This window comes from Symphalangus syndactylus, chromosome 9 (genome assembly GCF_028878055.3).
Source record: "Symphalangus syndactylus isolate Jambi chromosome 9, NHGRI_mSymSyn1-v2.1_pri, whole genome shotgun sequence".
Lineage (NCBI taxonomy): Eukaryota > Metazoa > Chordata > Mammalia > Primates > Hylobatidae > Symphalangus > Symphalangus syndactylus.
In genome coordinates this window covers 51,679,043-51,701,665 of record NC_072431.2, presented here as the reverse complement: position 1 = coordinate 51,701,665, position 22,623 = coordinate 51,679,043, and the positions used below count along the sequence as shown (strand labels likewise).

The window sequence follows — 22,623 nt, the reverse complement described above, 5'->3', positions numbered from 1 at the left end:
TAGATATTCACTGTGAAAACCTGGTGAGTCCTGTAGGTAAAATTCCTTGAAATGTGGAGTGCCCCTAAGATTGAGCTTTGCTGGAGTTTTTAACTCTAAAACTTGCTTACATTGTGCCTCCAGCAATTCCATCAATTACCATTTAGGTTTCCCTGCCCCAGTACTGGTTCCCATGGAGATTTCTACACCTTATGTAAGTTGTGGTTCTCTGTATCACCTGTCTCTCCGGTTCTGGGGACAGGGATTTGCCCTGTGACCTCGGTTTTCTGAAGGATCTAAAAATAGTTGTTGATTTTTAGTTTGGTCAGCTTTCTTCTTGCTGAGTGAACAGGAGGAATGACTTTCAAGATCCTTTCCTGCTGGACTAGAAACCAGAAGTGGTAATACCACTATGGGACTGAAAGCTTTGACACAGCATGGGGAAACATCTTAGAGAACTGCACACTGGCTCCTAAATTCCTCAGACTGACAGTGACACATCATTTCTATTCATATTTCATTGGCCAAAGTAAGTCATATGGTCACATCCAATTTTTAAAGTGTGAGTAATGTAACCCTCTTGTGTTTGTTGAAAAAGAGAACCAGAAGTGCTGGGGAACATTATTAAAGTTGAGCAGAAGACTGTATATAGGGTATTGCTAACTCAATCTACCACTTTGCTTTCTTATCATATAATATTTTCTCCTGGCATTTGACAATACCATATTTTACGATAGGATATTACAATGAAACCTATTATGCTAGATACTCTGTTTGTTGCTTGTCTCCCCACTCCCATCTACACCAATGTGAGCACCATAGGAACAGAAATTTTGTCTTTATCCCCAAAATAATATCCCCACTTTAATCCCCTGAACACAGGATATTCCAGGCTCTGTACACATTGGGTGAATGACTTAATGAATGTTCGTTTGTTTAAACCCTGAGAACCCTGAAAGATAAATTCTTGCTTGAATTCACTATAATAGCCAAATCAGGCACAGAAACTGTCTCTATGACCAGAATGAAGCTTATAGAACTTGTGAGGAGCCTTTGTCACACTGGCTGGGTGCATCCTTTGCTATCAGATAGCAAGGAGAGAATGAAAATGCCTCAGAAGCTCCTTAGGAATACGGTGCTATTTTAAGGCAAAGGCATATACAGCCTGAGGAAAAATGAGATTGAAAATAAGCTTAGAGTTTTAAGTAATGCAGGCAAAAAGTGTCAATAACTTAAAAAACGGACAATACTCAATTTAAAAATCTTCCCATCTCAGTTTTATGTTGATAACCAAGGATATGTAGCTTTCATTTCTCACTAAAAAGCAAAAAGCTAAATCATGTCTTGAATATGAAATGTGGATGTGGTGCTTGGAACATTCTCCTTCTCAAGGAACAGACCTGCCAGATCCTGGGGTGCTTGAAATGCATGCTTCCTGCTGGTTCAGTCTCACCCTCTTTGTGCTTCTTTATGCTTATTGTTCACTCTGAGCTTAATGAGTGCATTCAGGCATGTAATGAAGAACAACACTATCACACAGACACTTTATTGAAGTCCAAAGATATGGTGGTTTTATCAATTATATTATTCAGTAGAGTAAATTTGCAATTTATTTAAAAATACATCAATTGGGTGACATCTGGAACACTGGTTCATTGACACAATATTAGCAGCCATGCTATAAAAGAAAGTCTTAAATGGATGGCATTTTGTTACAGTGAGTGTACAGTTTTTGTCTCTCTATTTACTAGAGGAAATAGATGAGAGCAACGCAATTGTGAATCACAGGTGCTTCTGGTGTGAAATTTATCCTAACTAAGCTTAAAACATTTCATAGCCAAAGGCATGAGCCTCCATGGCAAATAGTTCTCATTTTCACCTCTGCTAGCCTTGGTTAATGGAATGAATATATGACTAGAGGGCAGGTGAACCCTGCTAGCTTTCCGAGAGTAACTTGATCTAAGCAATTCACTTGTCTTATTTTATCTTTCTTTTCTTTTTCTTTTTTGGTTAATTTTTATGTATTTATTTTTATTATTGCTTTTTTTATTATACTTTACGTTCTGGGATACATGGGCAGAACGTGCAGATTTGTTACATAGGTATGCATGCGCCATGGTGGTTTGCTGCACCCATCAACCCATCATCTACACTAGGTATTTCTCTTAATGCTATCCCTCCACTAGCCCCCCACCCTGCAACAGGCCCCGGTGTGTGATGTTCCCCTCACTGTGTCCATGTACTCTCATTATTCAACTCCCACTTACGAGTGAGAACATTCAGTGTTTGGTTTTCTGTTCCTGTGTTGGTTTGCTGAGAATGATGGTTTCCAGCTTCATCCATGTATCTGCGAAGGATATGAACTCATCCTTTTTTAAGGCTGCATAGTATTCCATTGGTATATATGTGCCACATTTTCCATATGCAGTCTATCATTGATAGGCATTTGGGTTGATTCCAAGTCTTTGCTATTGTGAATAGTGCTACAATAAACATATGTGTCTTTATAGTAGAATAATTTATAATCCTTTGAGTATATACGCAGTAACGGGATTGCTGGGTCAAATGATATTTCTGGTTCTAGATCCTTGAGGAATCACCACACTGTCTTCCACAATGCTTGAACTAATTTACACTCCTACCAACAGTATAAAAGCATTTGTGTTTCTGCACAACCTCTCCAGCATCTGTTGTTTCCTGGCTTTTTACCGATGGCCATTCTAACTGGCATGAAATGGTATCTCATTTCGTTTTTGATTTGCATTTCTCTAATGACCAGTGATGATGAGCTTTTTTTCATATATTTGTAGACCACATAAATGTCTTCTTTTAAGAAGTGTCTGTTCATGTCCTTCACCCACTTATTGATGAAGTTGTTTTTTTTCTTGTAAATTTGTTTAAGTTCTTTGTAGATTCTGGATATTAGCCCTTTGTTAGATGAATAGATTCCAAAAATTTTCTCCCATTCTGTAGGCTGCCTGTTCATCCTGATGATAGCTTCTTTTGCTGTGCTGAAGCTCTTTAGTTTAATTAGATCCCATTTGTCAATTTTGGTTTTTGTTGCAATTGCTTTTGGTGTTTTATTCATGAAGTCTTTGCCCATGCCTGTGTCCTCAATTGTGTTGCCTAAGTCTTCTTCTAGGGTTTTTATGGTTTTTAGGTCTTACGTTTAAGTCTTTAATCCATCTTGAGTTAATTTTTGTATAAGGTGTAAGGGAAGGGATCCAGTTTCAGTTTTCTGCATATGGCTAGCCAGTTTTCCAACACCATTTATTAAATAGGGAATCCTTTCCCCATTGCTTGTTTTTGTCAGGTTTGTCAAAGATCAGATGGTTGTAGATGTGTGCCATTATTTCTGAGGCCTCTGTTCTGTTCCACTGGTCTATATATCTGTTTTGGCAGCAGTACCATGTTGTTTTGGTTACTGTAGCCTTGTAGCACAGTTTGAAGTCAGGTAGCATGATGCCTCCAGCTTTGTTATTTTTGCTTAGGGTTGTCTTGGCTATATGGGCTCTTTTTTTGGTTTTGTGTATAATTTAAAGTAGTTTTTTTATTTTTTTTTATTATTATACTTTAAGTTTTAGGGTACATGTGCACAATGTGCAGGTTTGTTACATATGTATCCATGCGCCATGTTGGTGTGCTGCACCCATTAACTCGTCATTTAGCATTAGGTATATCTCCTAATGCTATCCCTCCCCCCTCCCCCTACCCCACAACAGTCCCCAGAGTGTGATGTTCCCCTTCCTGTGTCCATGTGTTCTCAGTGTTCAATTCCCACCCACGAGTGAGAACATGCGGTGTTTATTGTCCTTGCGATAGTTTACTGAGAATGATGGTTTCCAGTTTCATCCATGTCCCTACAAAGGACAGGAACTCATCATTTTTTATGGCTGCATAGTATTCCATGGTGTATATGTGCCACATTTTCTTAATCCAGTCTATCGTTGTTGGACATTTGGGTTGGTTCCAAGTCTTTGCTATTGTGAATAGTGCTGCAATAAACATACATGTGCATGTGTCTTTATAGCAGCATGATTTATAGTCCTTTGGGTATATACCCAGTAATGGGATGGCTGGGTCAAATGGTATTTCTAGTTCTAGATCCCTGAGGAATCGCCACACTGACTTCCACAATGGTTGAACTAGTTTACAGTCCCACCAACAGTATAAAAGTGTTCCTATTTCTCCGCATCCTCTCCAGCACCTGTTGTTTCCTGACTTTTTAATGATGGCCATTCTAACTGGTGTGAGATGGTATCTCATTGTGGTTTTGATTTGCATTTCTCTGATGGCCAGTGATGATGAGCATTTTTTCATGTGTTTTTTGGCTGCATAAATGTCTTCTTTTGAGAAGTGTCTGTTCATGTCCTTCGTCCACTTTTTGAGGGGGTTGTTTTTTTCTTGTAAATTTGTTTGAGTTCATTGTAGATTCTGGATATTAGCCCTCTGTCAGATGAGTAGGTTACGAAAATTTTCTCCCATTTTGTAGGTTGCCTGTTCACTCTGTCAAGGGTAGCTTGATGGGGATGGCATTGAATCTGTAAATTACTTTGGTCAGTATGGCCATTTTCATGATATTGATTCTTCCTATTGATGAGCATGGAATGTTTTTCCATTTGTTTGTGTCTTCTCTCATTTCCTTGAGCAGTGGTTTGTAGTTCTCCTTGAAGATGTCCTTCACATCCCTCATCAGGTGAATTCCTAGGTATTTTATTCTCTTTGTAGCAACTGTGAATTGGAGCTCACTCATGATTTGGCTCTCTGTTTGTCTATTATTGGTGTATAGGAATGCTTGTGATTTTTGCACACTGATTTTGAATTCTGAGACTTTGCTGAAGTTGCTTATCAGCTTAAGGAAATTTTGGGCTGAGATGATGGTGTTTTCTAACTATACAATCATGTCATCTGCAAACAGAGACAATTTGACTTCCTCTCTTCCTATTTGAATAGACTTAATTTCATTCTCTTGCCTGATTTCCCTGGCCAGAACTTCCAATACTATGTTGAATAGGAGTGGTGAGAGAGGACATCCTTGTGTTGTGCTGGTTGTCAAAGGGAGTGCTTCCAGTTTTGCCCATTCAGTATGATATTGGCCGTGGGTTTGTCATAAATAGCTCTTATTTTGAGATACATTCCATCAATAGCTAGTTTATTGAGAGTTTGTAGCATGAAGGGGTGTTGAATTTTATTGAAGGCCTTTTCTGCAACTGTTGAGATAATCATGTGTTTTTTGTCATTTGTTCTGTTTATGTGATGGATTATGTGTATTGATTTGCATATATTGATCCAGCCTTGCATCCCAGGGATGAAGTGGACTTGATTGTGGTGGATAAGCTTTTTGATGTGTTGCTGGATTGGGTTTGCCAGTATTTTATTGAGGATTTTTCTATCGATGTTCATCAGGGATATTGGCCTGAAATTTTCTTTTTTTGTTGTGTCTCTGCCATGTTTTGGTATGAGGATGATGCTGGTCTCATAAAATGAGTTAGGGAGGAGTCCCTCTTTTTCTATTGTTTCGAATAGTTTCAGAAGGAATGGTACCAACTCCTCTTTGTACCTCTGGTAGAATCTGTCTGTGAATCTGTCTGGTCCTGGACTTTGCTTGGTTGGTAGCCTATTAATTACTGCCTCAATTTCAGAACTTGTTATTGGTCTATTCAGGGATTTGACTTCTTTGTTTAGTCTTCAGAGGGTGTATGTGTCCAGGAATTTGTCCATTTCTTCTAGATTTTCTAGTTTATTTGTGTGGAGGTGTTTATAGTATTCTCTAATGGTAGTTTGTATTTCTGTGGGTTCAGTGGTGGTATACTCTTTATCATTTTTATTGTGTCTATTTGATTCTTCTCTGTTTTTTCCTTTTTTAGTCTTGCTAGTGGTCTATCTATTTTGTTAACCTTTTCAGAAAAGACCGGCTCCTGGATTCACTGATTTTTTTGAAGGGTTTTTTGTGTCTCTATCTCCTTCAGTTCTGCTCTGATCTTAGTTGTTTCTTCTGCTACCTTTTGAATTTGTTTGCTCTTGCTTCTCTAGTTCTTGTAATTGTAATATTAGGGTGTCAATTTTAGATCTTTCCTGCTTTCTCCTGTGGGCATTTAGAGCTGTAAATTTCCCTCTAAACACTGCTTTAGCTGTGTTCCAGAGATTCTGGTATGTTGTGTCTTTGTTCTCATTAGTTTCAAAAAACCTTTTTATTTCTGCCTTCATTTCGTTATTTACCCAGTAGTCATTCAGGAGCAGGTTGTTCAGTTTCCACATAGTTGTGCAGTTTTGAGTGAGTTTCTTAATCCTGAGTTCTAATTTGATTGCACTGTGGTCTGAGAGACTGTTATGATTTCTGTATTTTTCATTTGCTGAGGAGTGTTTTACTTCCAATTACGTGGTCAATTTTAGAATAAGTGCAGTGTGGCACTGAGAAGAATGTATATTCTGTTGATTTGGAGTAGAGAGTCCTGTAGATAACTAACTATTAGGTCTGCTGGTCCAGAGCTGAGTTCAAGTCCTGAACATCCTTGTTAATTTTCTGTCTCATTGATCTAATATTGACAGTGGGATGTTAATGTCTCCCACTATTATTCTGTGGGAGTCTAAGTCTCTTTGTAGGTCTCTAAGAGCTTATTTTATGAATCTGGGTGCTCCTGTATTGGGTGCATATATATTTAAGATAGTTAGCTCTTCTTGTTGCATTGATCCCTTTACCATTATATAATGCCCTGCTTCGTCTTTTTTGATCTCTGTTGGTTTAAAATCTGTTTTTTGTCATTGTTTGTTTTGTTTTTTTTTTGTTTGTTTGTTTTGTTTTTGAGACAGAGTCTTGCTCTGTCACTAGGCTGGAGTGCAGTGGCGTGATCTCAGCTTACTGCAACCTCTGCCTCCAACATTCAGGTGATTCTCTTGCCTCAGCCTCCCGGGTAGCTGGGACTACAGGCACATGCCACCACACCCAGCTAATTTTTGTACTTTTAGTAGAGATGGGGTTTTACGATGTTGGCCAGAATGGTCTCTAGCTCTTGACCATGTGATCCACCCACTTTGGCCTCCCAAAGTGCTGGGATTATAGGCGTGAGCCACTGTGCCTGGCCTAAATTCTGTTTTATCAGAGACTAGGATTGCAACCCCTGCTTTGCTTTCCATTTGCATGGTAAATATTTCTCCATCCCTTTATTTTGAACCTATGTGCATCTTTGCACATTAGATGGGTCTCCTGAACACAGCACACTGATGGATCTTGACTCTTTATCCAATTCTCCCATCTGTGTCATTTAATTGGGGCATTTAGCCTGTTTACATTTAAGGTTAATATTGTTATGTGTGAATTTGATCCTGTCATTATGAATCTAGCTGGTCATTTTGTCCATTAATTGATGCAGTTTCTACATAGTGTTGATGGTCTTTACAATTTGGTATGATTTTGCAGTTGCTGGTACCAGTTTTTCCTTTCTATATTTAGTGCTTCCTTCAGGAGCACTTGTAAGGCAGGCTTGATGGTGATAAAATCTGTCACCATTTGCTTGTTTGTAAAGGATTTTATTTCTCCTTCTGCTTATGAAGCTTAGTTTGGCTGGAGATGAAATTCTGGGTTGGAAATTCTTTAAGAATGTTGAATATTGGCCCCCACTATCTTTTGGCTTGTAGGGTTTCTGCAGAAGCTCTGCTGTTAGTCTGAGGGGCTCCCCTTTGGGGGTAACCCGACCTTTTTCTCTAGCTGCCCTTAAAACTTTTCCTTCATTTCAACCTTGATGAATCTGACAACTTTTGTATGCTTCATGAAGTTCTTGTGCTGTGTTTTTCAGCTCCATCAAGTTATTTATGTTCTTCTCTAAACTGGTTATTCTAATTAGCAACTCCTCTAACCTGTTTTCAAGGTTCTTAGTTGCCTTGCACTGGGTTAGAACATGCTCCTTTAGCTCGGAGCAGTTTGTTATTATCCACCTTCTGAAGCCTACTTCTGTCAGTTCATCAAACTCACTCTCTGTCCAGTTTTGTTCCCTTGCTGGTGAGGAGTTGTGATCCTTTTGAGGAGAAGAGGTTTCTGGTTTTGGGAATTTTTAGCCTTTTTGCACTAGTTTTTCCTCATCTTCATGGATTTACCTACCTTTGGTCTTTGTTGTTCATGACCTTTGGATGGGGTTTCTGTGGACATCCTTTTTGTTGATGTTAATGCTATTCCTTTCTCTTTGTTAGTTTTTCTTCTAACAGTCAGGCCCCTCTGCTGCAGGTCTGCTGGAGTTTGCTGGAAGTCCTCTCCAGACCCTGTTTGCATGGGTATCACCAGTGGAGGTTGCTGAACAGCAAAGATTGCTGCCTGTTTCTTCCTCTGGAAGCTTTGTCCCAGAAGGGCACCCACCAGATGCCAGCCAGAGCCATCCTATATGAGGTGTCTGCTGACCCCTGCTGGGAGATGTCTCCCAGTCAGGAGGAACAGGGGTCAGTGACCCACTTGAGGAGGCAGTCTGTACTGGGAGAGCTAGGACGCTGTACTGGGAGAGCCGCTGCTCTCTTCAGAGCCAGCAGGCAGGAACATTTAAGTCTGCTGAAGCTATGCCCACAGTTACCCCTCCCTGCAGGTGCTCCGTCCCAGGGCGATGGGAGTTTTATCTATAAGCCTCTAACTGGGGTTGCTGCCTTTCTTTTAGAGATGCCCTGCCCAGAGAGGAGGAATCTAGAGAGGCCTCTTTTTCCTTTTAATCAAAACCACAATGAGATACCATCTCACACCAGTTAGAATGGCCATCATTAAAAAGTCAGGAAACAACAGGTGCTGGAGAGGATGTGGAGAAATGGGAACACTTTTACACTGTTGGTGGGACTGTAAACTAGTTCAACCATTGTGGAAGTCAGTGTGGCGATTCCTCAGGGATCTAGAACTAGAAATACCATTTGACCCAGCCATCCCATTACTGGGTATATACCCAAAGGACTATAAATCATGCTGCTATAAAGAGACATGCACACGTATGTTTATTGCGGCACTATTCACAATAGCAAAGACTTGGAACCAACCCAAATGTCCAACAACGATAGACTGGATTAAGAAAATGTGGCACATATACACCATGGAATACTATGCAGCCATAAAAAATGATGAGTTCATGTCGGGACATGGATGAAACTGGAAACCATCATTCTCAGTAAACTATGGCAAGGACAAAAAACCAAACACCGCATGTTCTCACTCATAGGTGGGAATTGAACAATGAGAACTCATGGACACAGGAAGGGGAACATCACACTCCGGGGACTGTTGTGGGGTGGGGGGAGGGGGGAGGGGGGAGGGACAGCATTAGGAGATATACCTAATGCTAAATGACGAGTTAATGGGTGCAGCAAACCAACACGGCACATGGATACATATGTAACAAACCTGCACATTGTGCACATGTACCCTAAAACCTAAAGTATAATAATAAAATTAAAAAAATAAAAATAAAAAAATATTTTATGGAGTTTTCAGAGCATGCTCATATTCATCTCATCTGATCTTTACAACATCTCAGTGAAGTTAGTTAGTCAAGGGTTCTTACTTCCAGTTTTAGATAAGGGACACGTGGTTCTTGGGGAGTTGAGTGGGATGGGGGGCTGGGGTTTTGACTCTAAGCCCTATGCTTTTTTTTTTTCATTATAGTGCAATGATACTTTAGGCCTCAGTTTCCTTACTTCAAACCAACGATAAATATACCTAGTTTGCCAACTTATCAAGTTGTTGTAGGAATGACAAGACATTGCTGAGTTTTAAGAACTGTGACTAATCAAAGCCATATGTAATTGTGAAATAATTTTCTTGCTTTTGTCAAATCCAAGGGCTCTTTTTTTCAGATCAAAAAGTCTGCCTCTACTTTCTTCAACAGAAAATGGTCAAAACTGTTGCATGTGTACCGAGTCCTGGAATTCCCCATGTGAAAACATTTAGGAATAAACTCTCTTAAAGAAAAAATGGAAGGTCATTAAAAAGCAACCAAATAGTAAATCTGATTTGGCTTTATACGGAGACTGTGATCAAATTTATTTTTTAGTGATGAATGATTGGTTTGCTTGAATGTAGTTCTATTTTCTCACTCATTGATAAATATTGCCCTCTTACTTTTGAATTAGTTCTGCTATATAGGATTATGATTTTTAAGAACAGAAGTACAAAAATAAACAGATATTTTATATTCCAAAATTGGTTATGACCAGAGCCTTGTTTTCAAAATATAGAGCATAAATTAGAGAAATTTTCCAGTAAAGGACTAGAAATATGGTCTCTGTCAAGAATTCTCATGTCTACCATTGTAGAGTGTAAAAATAGCCATGAGAAATATATGAGTGAATGGGTGCGTTCCAAAAAAGCTTTATTTATGAACACTAAAATGTGAATTTCATAAAATTTTCATATGTAATGAAATACTATTTATTTTTTCAACCACTTAAAAACAGAAAAACCATTCTTAACTTATGGTCATACAAAAACAGATGATGGGCTGGATTTGGCCCATGGGCCATGTTCAACACTAAACTAAAGCACCACTCATTGTTGCTGGAGACACTGCTCAGTTCCAATGATTCTTGGAGCTGGAAAAGCATTTTCTAGGGAGTTTTTTCTCACAACACAAATTTTCAGCACTAATGTCAGCAAAAGCAATATTTTAAAGCAGGGATCTAAAAGTTAGTTGGTCATCTTGTTGTAAGAAAAGTAGAAGTATTTCCTTGTCAGTAAGTTAGAGATCCCAGCTTACATTCAAAAGAGAAAGATTATTGAGCATAATTTGGCATAGAGCTGGCAAAATCTTGGAGCCAAGGCTTTAACTATCTTACAGGGCTTAGTGCATTTCCACTCTCAATTTGGTGCTCAATAAGTTTCTGTTGAATTAACTGGAATTCCCATGAAGTTCCTAAGTTTTTGCTTATAATGTAGAATGAGGTGAATATAGACTATAATTGTCTGTTTAGAAGACAAAGGGTTAATGAAATGAACCTTTTAGTAGCACTCTTTACTGCCACTTGATGAAGGTTGATTAAGAAAGACTTAAATGACAGCGAGGTTTTACAAAACTGCTGGCGGTAGGGCAAGGTGTGCACAATATCTAAATGATTAGCTATTATGAGCATGATAATACCCATGACTAAGCTAATTTGTGGCTATAAATTGGATATTTATGGAACCTGTTAAATTATTTCAGATCTCCAGTGTGTAATTCAGTCACAATGAAGCAGCTAATTATTGCTATGTCCTATTATCTAAGAAGTTCAAACCTATTCCAAACTTCCTTGACTCACAGTCAATACCATGACATTTTAGTACCTAACTTATCTTTGTGTTTTTCATGTGCGTTACTTTTATTTGTTCAACTACATCACAAGTTTCTTTTGGGCAGGGTCATATTACATAAATAGGAGCAACATAATGGTTAGGAGCAGGGCTGTAAACTCAGATTGCTAGGGTTCAAATTCTGCTTTGGCATTTACTAGCAATGCAATCTGGAGCACATTACCTAGTCTCTCTTTGATCTTAGTTTATTTATTTGCAAATAGCAATAATAATAAAGGTATCTACCTGACTGAGTTGGATTGCTGGGAGAGCTAAATGAATCAATGCATGTAGGCACTCAGAGCAGTTGCTGGTACACGGTAAGTCTTAGATAAATGCCGGTTAAAAACATGCCTTTGGGTCCTAGTCTGAGGCTATAAAATCCTATTTATAGGCTGATGATTTCTCCAGTCCTGATCTTTCCAGTGAACCCCATATAAGTTATCCACTTGGAATACTTACACATCTCTACTTGGAAATCAAATACACATCTCAAAAGTATCATGCTCACAAAACACACTTGATTTCTTTTCCACCCCAAACCTATTCTCCCTTAGTGTTTCCCATCCTGATATAAAGACCAGCTTTAGACTTCAGGCTGAAAAACAAATACAATCCTGCAATTTCCATCTTTAACCTCTTTCTTTTTCACATATTCCATGTCCTCTCCGTTAGCCTGTTCTGTGAGTTCTATAACATATACCTAAATCCAATTAACCCATCAGTTTGCCTATCCTGCTGGTCTATATCATAATGATCTCTTTCTTAGGCTATGATTGCAGGCACCTTCTAACTGGTCTTCCTTCTTCTTTCCACAATCCTCTACCATCGATTTCCCACACACTAGCCAGAGTGCTGCATGCACAGCACCCACACAGTCACACAGTTCCTGGTACATGGTAAGAGTTCAATACATAAACTGAAGGAATGTTTGATTGGAATATTTGGAAGCTAATTTACATATAACCATATGATAGGCACTAAGAGAATTTGATTAAAAGTGATGTAAAATTCTCAGTAGTCTCTGCCTTTTAAAATTATTGAAATAAGTAATTCCTTTACAAGTGAAATCAGAAGAAGATAGAAATGCGTAATTTGGAAGGTTTCTTCAGACTATAAAATTCTGAGTCTATGATTTGTTAAAAGCTGTAAGGCTAAGAATATGACAGATAATTCAACTTAGATGAATTTTTTACTGGAATATTCTTGAAAAGAGTACTGGATTGGAAAGCTTTTGTTTAACAAACCCTGCATTTGTACAAGAAAGGTTAATCTGTGAGTCCTACACTTATACCAAACATATATATTTTATATTCATGCAGTTTGTCAGGACATATTATTTTATAAAAAAAGAAAAGAAAAACTCCTTCCTTAATTAGATCTTTCAGAAGTTAAGGTAGAAAAACAATTCGTGTCAAATTATGAATCTCCAAATATTTTCTTTTGCAGTACTGCTCTAGCCTATAAATCTTTTGTTCAAGTATCTTTTTAAAAGTTAAAGTGTTTAGTATAATTTTTTAATTCTGAAGTTTTTCATTTTTACGTATTTATTTTTAAGATGATATTTAACTGTTTAAAGGCTTAGGCCTAGGATGTTTTAAATATTAAGCCCTGATTCCTCTCGTTTCTCTGTAGTGAATTTTGACCAGACTGAGACATACTACAAAGGACAGTTGCCAGAAACAACACCCAAAGGTATATTTTAAGCTGGCATTTATTGATGGCTAGAGAATAAGGGGCTTGTTACGTCATAGCAAGCTGCTGAGGGCCGATAGGTCTATATCTTTTCCTGGGACACTTTCAGTCTGCAGCTCCTCTCCTGTCTATCCCATTTTTTCTTCAGTGCCAGAGAGAGGTACATGATTTTTGTATCCAGAAAATCCAGAGACCCTTTTCTTTTGACTATAAGTAAGGAGACTATGAATAGACATGGGGGAAATATGAAAATTGAAGAAAGAATGGAAAAAGATAAAGAGAAAATGGTAGTCAGAAGAGGAAAGAAAAACAAAGAAAAGGAAGAAAGAAAATAGATTAGTTCTCAACTTCTCAACAATATAGATAAAACTAATTATATGTTTGTGTGTGTGTGTATATATGTATATATATATACATATACATATATATATACATATATATATATGGTGTCTGTGTGTGTGCACACAAGTAGCCTACCTCTGTCTGCCTAGAGACCTTGAAACAATGCTGTACCTATAGCAAAGCACACACCTAGAACCCAGATGATCTTTATCTGTAATCATAATCTCCACTAAAAGGAATCAGATCCAGGGCTTCTTGGAGAGATGGCTGATTGTGGAATTTGGGCAGGAGAAAACAAGACAAGCCTGGAACACTTTGTGACAGAAAGTAAGAAGATGTCCAAGGAATGACAGACCCATGTCAAAAGAACATAGGAACCAGCTTGAAGGGACTTCCACTGAACAGATTTGAGAACGACTTCAGCATCAAACTATAACAACAACAATAATAATTGTAATAATTACAATTCATTATATAAAATAAGAATTCACAAGTCCATTCTTATATTAATTTCCAAAACATGCAAATAGATAAGTGAAAGCTGCTTTTCTTGACAGTAGAGTGCCAACCAGTTAATGTAGAAGAAATGGTGGATGCTAAAACTGGTGGATAAAATTCTGACAAGAACTGGTATATTTGCATAGGCTTAAAGTATCCCAAACAAATTCTTTATTAATTACAAAGACACAAAATTTTCAGTGGAAAAAGTGCTGTATACCAAAGTAAGCTTCGTTCCTACTGGGCGCACTAACATCAAATATTTCCAGATATAATCAAGAGAAGGACAAGCTATCACTTCCACAGAAGTCTTGCCAAAGCCAATAACCTGAATTTAATCATGAGGAAACATCAACCAAACCCAAAGCAAGAAGCATTCTATGAAGTAATTGACAAGTACCCTTCAAAATTGTCAAGGTCATGAAGGATTAAAAGACAGAGGAAAGCTTCTAGAAGAAAGGAGATTAAAGAGATTTGAAAACTAAATAAAATATATGTTCCTTGGTTGGATCCTCAACTTAAGGAAAAAATGGCTGTAAAGAACATTATTGGAACAATTAAAAAAATTTGGGTATGAATTCTGGATTGGTATCTTAGTATCTGTGGGCTGCCACAACAAAATACCAGATTCTGGGTCGTTTAAACAACAGAAATTAATTTTTTCACAATTCTGGTGGCTAAAAGTCTAAGATTAGAGTGCCGCCTGGTTGTTTTCTGATGAGGGCTCTTCCTTTGGGTTACAGAGAGCCACCATCTTGCTGTGTGCTCACATGACCTCTTCTTTGTATGCACAGCACACACACACACACACACACACACACACACACACACACACACACGAGAGAGAGAGAGAGAGAGAGAGCAAGAGAGAGAGAGTCCTGGTTCACCAATCTCATTGGACCAGGGCCTCATCCTCATAACCTCATCTAAGCCTAATCACCTCCCAAAGGCCCCATTTCCAAACACCATCACATCGAGGGTTAGGACTTCAACATATGAATGTGTGTGGGGGACACAAGCATTTGGTACATAATCTTCAGGTATCAAAGTTAAGTTTCTTGATTGTGATAACTATGCAGGCGTTCTGTAAGAGAATGTCCTTGCTCTTAAGCAAATCACCCTAAAATTTTTAGGGGTGAAGAAACATATTGACTCCAGCTTACTGTCAAATGGTTCAGAAAAAAAAAATGTACATATACATACACAAATAGAAAAAAAGAAATTAGGCAAAAATGTAAATATTTGTAGAATCTGGATAATGAGTGTAATGGGATTTCCTTGTACATCAAAATAAAAGGTACAAAAAATGTTATTCAAAAGGATTCTTGGAGCTACAAGGTAGATTCTTATTATCCTTCATCAATCTACCTATTACTACTTATCCAGGGAGTTAGCAAGCTTTCTCCATGTTATTTAATCTTCTTTCTGAAAATGTTGATTAATCTTCTGGCTTTCAAAGAATAAAAATCTGAAAGTCATCAGGTTCTCAGCATCTGTGATATTAGGTTAACATGAGTAATGCAACACTTTGAAAAGATATAATTTCATAGAAAAAATACAAAGTCCTGCATTTGAATTTAAAAAATCAATTGTTTTGGAACAAAATTTAAGATCGCTAACAACTGCTCACCTGAAAAATCAGAGTTGATAAGTGCAATATAAAATATTAAAATGTATATGTAATTGTACATGTGAATGTACATAATGTAATTTTCTATGTGAATGTAATTATACTTAGTCATAATTTTTGGATTTTCTTTTAAAGGCATCAGTGCATCAGTTAGTACTTAACAATAATTCTTTATGGCGTCGTTTAGTCTTTTTTTTTTTTTCTTTTTTGAAACGGAGTCTCACTCTGTCGCCCAGGCTGGAGTGCAGTGGCGTGAACTGGGCTCACTGCAAGCTCCGCCTCCTGGGTTCACGCCATTCTCCTATCTCAGCCTCCCGAGTAGCTGGGACTACGGGCGCTTGCCACACGCCCGGCTAATTTTTTGTATTTTTAGTAGAGACGGGGTTTCACCGTGTTAGCCAGGATGGTCTCGATCTCCCGACCTCATGATCCGCCTGCCTCGGCCTCCCAAAGTGCTGGGATTACAGGCTTGAGCCACCACGTCTGGCCCATTGTTTAGTCTTAATGTGATTATTCACATATTTCTATTTTCATTGAAAATGTAATTCTTAATAAAGCACCTTTCTTTCAAAATATAAACATTTTTTCTCTCTCTGTAGAAAACAATAACATACAAAAATAGGGGCTTACTTTCAACTTTTTTCAAAATCTTAATGACTTACAAAATTATGTAGTTTATTTTCTATGCCTTTTCAAAATACATGGATTTCAAATAACAAGAATATATGTATGCTCATTTTCTATTTGAGATAAATGTGTTGGGTCTTGAAAACATAGAATATATATATTAAACGAAGTATTTATATGAGCTACGGATAATCATGTTTATGCCCACACATGGTGGACTACTTGAAAAAAATTGATTCCTCCCTAGGAGGAGAAAGGAATGATGGTTCTAGATTTTGCCTTAAGTCAATAGTTCCAAATAAAGATCTCCCTTGTACTGTCCTGAGATCCTGCATGCTATGTGCTCAATGCAGGGTTAGCTATTGAGGAGGTTTGGCAAATAGTGAGCTAGTTTTTGAATTGAGTGTTGAAAATGATCTCAGCTACCCCAAATATGGCCTATAGTTACATTGCTCTCCCAATCACCTTGCAACAGATAGAGTTTTATGTCATGGATTTGAGACCTTGGGGAGTTAAATATGGAAGGAGATGCAGTAAAGATTAGAAATGGGGGAAGGTATCCAGAGATGGCAGGATGGGTGGATGTGACAGTGTGAAGTGTGTGAACAGCAAGAGGACAATTCAGTATGTCCAGGCTGGCAGGGAGGAACCCAAGGAAGAAAGGTGGATATGGAATTTGTGTAGAGTTTGCCGTAGTGAAGGGCTTGTGGAACAGAGACGCCACACATCCAACATCCTTTGTGCTTTCAGGAATCATGTAGTCAGATGCTACCACTCATGAAGCATTGGCACCATTGTAAATACATTGCCCACTTTGCATGATTCTTTATTAAAACATCATGTGCCTCACAGAAGTAATATTTTATCTTTAAAATGCCTGTCCTGTCAACTTTGTCTCCTTAAACTTCCTATCACATCTTAAAATGTTTGCTACTATCTTTATTAGGCATAAATATCAAAGTTATACTTGCCTTATAAAAAAACTGAACAGTTTTTCTTAGCTTTTAATACCCTGAGACAATTTAAAGAACATTGGGACTATCTGGTCTTGTTTTTGCTTATCAAATCCTAATTGTATAAATTTACGAGATATAATGTGATATTTTGATATCTGCATACAATGTGGGCTGATTAAATCAAGCTAATTAACATATCTAGCACCTCATTTACTTGTCCTTTTTTATGGTGAGACATTTAAAACTTATACTGTTATTATTTTGAAATACTATATACAAGACATTCTTCTTGACTGTAGTCACCCCTCTATGCAATAGATCTCAAAGCCCATTTCTCCTGTCTATCTGAAACTATGTTAACTCATTATTTTCCTTCTGTTTTTGCAGATACTTCTCCCCTGGACCTTGTTCCCAGGCTCTGTGCAAAGCTGCACACTCTGCATGATCTCCCTGCCACCACAGCAAGCTATGAAGTTCATTACACATGCAGGTAGCAGACAGTACAGCTCTGCTTCCCTTTCTAAGCACCTAGGGTAGACTGCCATTATTCAGTGTGCCAGCCTGTTTCCAAGCCTACAATGTATAGTTCCTCTAGTATGTAAACTCATTTTTTTCTCAGAGAGCCAAGTAGAGACATAGGCAGTTTTCTTCTCAAAATGTGCCAGAAATTCCAAAAGAATCTCAAAGCATTAAAGGCTATGTGCAGAAAGCACATGCAGTTGTAGAGTCCCTCCTTTGCAGAAACTTGCACCTCAGCCCACCAGCATTTCCTTGCTGCTTCTCCTCCTGACCCTCATCCTCATGCACAGACCATTGGATATTACTGCACTCACGTACTTGTGTACTTCTTTCTAACAGCTGACTGAAATCGTTCCTACATTTTCAGGGTGATGGGCAGAAAGTTTTTCTCAGGCAACATGGTAGGGAAGCTGGCAGGGGACAGTTATATATATGGGGAGGGTCACATTCTATTATTCATGGGTTTCTGTAGTCACAGGGAGTCAAGGCCAGTTGGAAATGGAAAGGAAAAAGTTCATGTTAACACAGCTGAGTGCAAGGCTATGCCGTAAAGACCTGAGATGCTCCAGGAAAAAGTTCAGGATGCCTCCTTTTTGTCTTCCGATGAAACCAAAATCTACCATTTCTGTTTGAGAGTTTTGGGAAAGAGATGGCAGGTGAGGAGGTTAGATGTGTGAATACTGCTACTATGAACCCAAGAGCACGTTTGCCATGATTGGTCTAAAAATAAGATAATAATCCAAATGTAGCTAAATATAGGCTACTATCTATTTTCTCTCTTTTACAGTCTTTGGCTACCAGTGATCCTTTTTGCCTATCCCTTGGGAGACTTGGGAAGGACAAAGAAGAGACAAGAATCAGTGTAACATTTAAACAACAGTGCAACTGTGCTGTGAGAGCCATCTCAACGTGATGTCCTAAGTAGCCAGTGTTTCCTTCGCAACATGACAATGGCAAACAAAGATGTTTTCTGGATGGCTGAAGCAAATGTGATTTTTATGCTCAGGCCATCCCTCTGCCCTTAAGCCCCTACCATGGGTTAAAATTTTTTTTTTTTCTTTTTTCTATGAATTTTCTACATGGAGATAGGTGAAGTGAGACATTATTTTCTTCTTCTGTTTATTTTTTATGTTACACAATTTCAAAATGCTGGAAATTTCGTTGAAACACCACTCACTGCAGAGAATATAAGCTTGCATATTGAATTCTAAAATCCCCCTGTTGTGTGGCATTGCTAAGAATGCACGAGGGGAAATTCTGTTGTGTGAAATCCCAGGGTTATGACAAGTTTGACAAGATGAGCTTGATTGACCTTACCTCACGTGGTCACACAGGCAAATCTACCATCGAGGTTCTCAAAAACAGATAAGGCAGATGAGGAATGGCCCTCTTGAGAAGAACGCTGATTTGTTGTAACCTGAGTAGAAAAAAATAAATCTGGGAGATTTAAAACATTGTTTAATGAGTAAAATAATGCGATGTGAAGAATGCTGGAGGACAGGGAAATATTTGGGGTTTTATAATTCCTCTCTAAGCCCCACAGTAAAAGTTACAAATCATTATTGTTTAGTAAAAATCACATGCATTTTAAAAAATTTCAACTGGGGCAGAAGGATGGGAAGAAATAAGTATATTCATTAAAATGTTTATTGGTGAGCTGTGGCTGTTTTTCATGAGCCACTGACATCTATTCTAATACACAGGCAAAGAAAATCCTCAAAGGCAATGCTCAATGAGATCTTGGCAATATTTTTCACTTAGGAAGGATTAATTTCTATGAAGGAAAGCTTTTTAAAAACATGAAATAATGAGCTCTAAATGTATGTCCTTGTCGGGCACATTAGCACAAATGGCTTGGACTATTTCCTAGAGGAAAATTAGATGCTTGGTGGGATGTAGGAGTAGAGGGAGTACATTTTGATTGGAGTCAAGATTGGGAAAAAATGATTGGGATTTAGGATTGGGTGAAGGTGAGCCTGAATGATCCTCAGCTAACAAGCCTGGGTCAAAGACTGTGATCTGTAGAGAGAAAAAACTGCAGAGAGGAAGGAACTAGAGACCAGCTTTGTGTAAACCCTCCTGTCCAGGATAAAGCTAATTTCTCTGCCTGCTGAATTACAGCCTAAAAAAGCAAATTCAGTTATTTGCAAGCTATGTTTCCCAGTCAAACTACTAAAACCCAATTCTATGATTACAAAGAAAGGGAGAAAGACAGAGATTGACTTTTGGCATCTAAAAACACATGTCTCCCACTACTCAATTGTGACTGCTCAGAGAGAACAACTCTCTGTCAATGGAAACTGAGGGGTTGTGGGAAAAATAATGTGATGATGGGCAACAAGATGGCAAAAAGGAGGAGAGGAGTTCATAGAGATAAGAAGTGATCAGAGAAAAGAAAAACAAGAATTCAATAGTTTCCAAATGTCTTGTCTGTTTCTTCTTTTATCCTGTCTCCTCTCCACCTACCCTTCCATGATTGCTGCAGGTATACACATAGAGTACTTTAATTTGTGAGCATCTGTTCACCCGATTTGAATTCCATATTCTCTAGGGGAAATACTGTGATGCAATGAGCATAAAATGAGTTGCAGTACCATTAGGAGCAACAAAGGTGGGGAGGGGGTCTCTTACCTGAGGTGCTGCTTTGAAAATATCCTCTAATACTCTTGGCTTTCCTAATTAAGTGCTATCACCTCTGCAGATGGTAAAATTATGTATGTATTTTGCTGAATTCCCTTAGCAAGGACGCTTTCATTGGGGAAGTTTAATAAGAATGATATTCTTTGAGGGAAAAAAAAAACCACTGGCTACTTATGGTATCACATTGAGATGGCTATCACGGCACGATTGCAGTGTTGTTTAAATGTTACATTGATTTTTGTCTCTTTTCTGTCCTTCCCAAGTCCCCTGAGGGGTAGGCAAAAAGGATTTCTGGTAGCCTTTCCCCACTGGAACCTGGAAATTTAATTCAATAAGATCTCACTGGAATCTAAACATTTAAGTCCAAGTAAATATCACCTAAAAGTTATTTTTAAAGGGCTACATGAATTTTTAAATTATGCTAAAAGATTGAGAATCATAATGAAGAAACATGTTTTTAAGGGAGATTTAAAAGGAGGAAAAGCTGTCTAGTCCAACTCTAAACTCCTGCCCTTCTCCATAATCAACACATTTACCAAAAGCCAGAAACGTACATAATTTCTACTAATTTTCAGAGAAAAAAAATCATACTATAGTTATATAATTTATTATCTAAATTTGGACATTTAAAAAAATATAAGTGAGAATTTTTTAAACATCTATTAAAACGACAGGCATAACCTAGAACTGTGCTAAGCAAACTAGATAACTAGAAGTATAGCCGCCCTACTTACCTTCATCCTATAGATATGCACAGTTGGTTCTGGAACCATTGCTGCAAATCCTTCTCCAGCTTGATGGAGAAGTCACTATGGAGCTGGCACATTGCTGCTGAGTCATCCTCTCCCTTCACCTCATAACTCATCATCTAATTGTGTTTCTATATTTTCAGAAAGTTGAGGCTCAGGAAAAGTAAGCAACTTTCTCTCCACCTCTCAGCAACCTATGCACTATACTTTCCTTATCTTTTATAAGGATCCATCCTATAGTTTCTAGATCCTCAGGAATGTTCTCCATGGCTTCCCTGAGATGAATTATGACATCACTAACACTCCCAGGGATGTAGTTTGAAGAGTATAATTTTTTTCCCCTAGCACTCAGTACTTATACTAATTTCTAGATCTCAAGACCTGATTGTCTTGAGCACTTTCATATTCAGAGTGATCCTCAACAATGAAGTTTTAATATTTCTTTCTTGATAATAGGAGATAAACTAAATATGTGTTTCAGTATACTCATGGAGATAAAGTCTTTTAACAAGCCCAAGTTAAGGAACTGTGGTTATCAACATTGTTTCTAGATGATGGCTTCTTTTTCTCCTTCTTGAATGGAGTTTTAATGTTGTTAGTGTTTAGAGAGAAAGGTCTAATATTTAGGACTCTTGGCCCTGCCAAACTTCCTTCCCTTAAGAGCAATGCCAGGAATAAACTCTTAAGAACAGAGGGGCAAACTAACAGTAAAGGCACAAGGGGCAACGCTTAAGCTGAGTCTTAAGGGACTAATTTTCCTCATCTTTAGAATCCTGCATAGACAGAGGTTCCACAGCACTTAGGAGAATATTGAAAACTGGGAGCTTCTGCAGGATGGGTGAGGAATTTGTGGGGACTGGCACTGAAGGAGCCCAGGTAACATGCTAAGAAGCTAGACTTTATTCTGTGTCCACTAGGGAATAACTGAAGAATGTTGAGCAAGAGAGAGATGTATATATAGTATGCAACTTTAAAAAAGAAGTCAGGTGACTTTGAAGAGCTGGATTGTAGGGTGTAGCCTGATGCCAGAAGAGTAGCTAGGAGACTCTTGGAAAAGCTTGCGTAAGAGGACAGATCTGAGCTAAACATCTGACTGAGAAGATTGATAGAAATGCATGAATCAGCAAGAGATTCAGGTACTAAACTTACAGGTCTAGGTTTCTGCAAAAAAAAAAAAAAAAACAATGTAGTGAAACTATATAGAACCACTTAAGGAAGCACTGTATTACCAAAAATAGAAAAGAAGACGACGACTAGCAGATTTATGGAAACAGGGCAATTGCTGATATTTTAAACTGAGGTAAGGATTACTGAAAAAAGAGGGACTATTGGTAAGAAATGAGTAAAAATAGTAAGGTAAATCTGAATGTATTAATTTCATTTGTTCATATGACACTGGACAAAGATGTCCAGAAACTTATTCATAAGTGTCATCAAGTCCAATGCTCTTCTTTAAATGCATGATAATACTAAGATTAAGAGGAATGAAGTAAATTTAGAAAGATCACCCAAAGTCTTACAGAGCTGGAAGTGAAACAGGAAACTTCTGAGAGTCAACCCAGAATCTCTTTCTCTGAGTCAAAGCTTACAATGTCTTGCTGTTGTTTATTTAGTTAATTAAAAGAAAAGTTGGTTGACTTAATAACAGGATTTTAATTCCAGGAAGGATTTTTCTTGAGTGTTGCCTTTTTGCCTAAGTTA

At 38.0% G+C, this 22,623-nt stretch overlaps 1 long non-coding RNA gene across 2 annotated transcripts in view; it reads left to right on the top strand.

Moving 5' to 3' along the window:
* LOC129489498 (uncharacterized) overlaps positions 1 to 20,569 on the top strand; it is a 296,391-nt gene extending 275,822 nt beyond the window's left edge. The window contains exons 6-8 of one of the 2 annotated variants that reach the window (XR_008660014.2): positions 12,902 to 12,961; positions 17,402 to 17,504; positions 18,321 to 20,569. This is a non-coding gene — a long non-coding RNA (uncharacterized lncRNA). The remainder of the gene's footprint in view (positions 1 to 12,901; positions 12,962 to 17,401; positions 17,505 to 18,320) is intronic. The other variant, XR_010122497.1, reaches the window with a different exon arrangement.
* Positions 20,570 to 22,623: the final 2,054 nt, after the last annotated feature.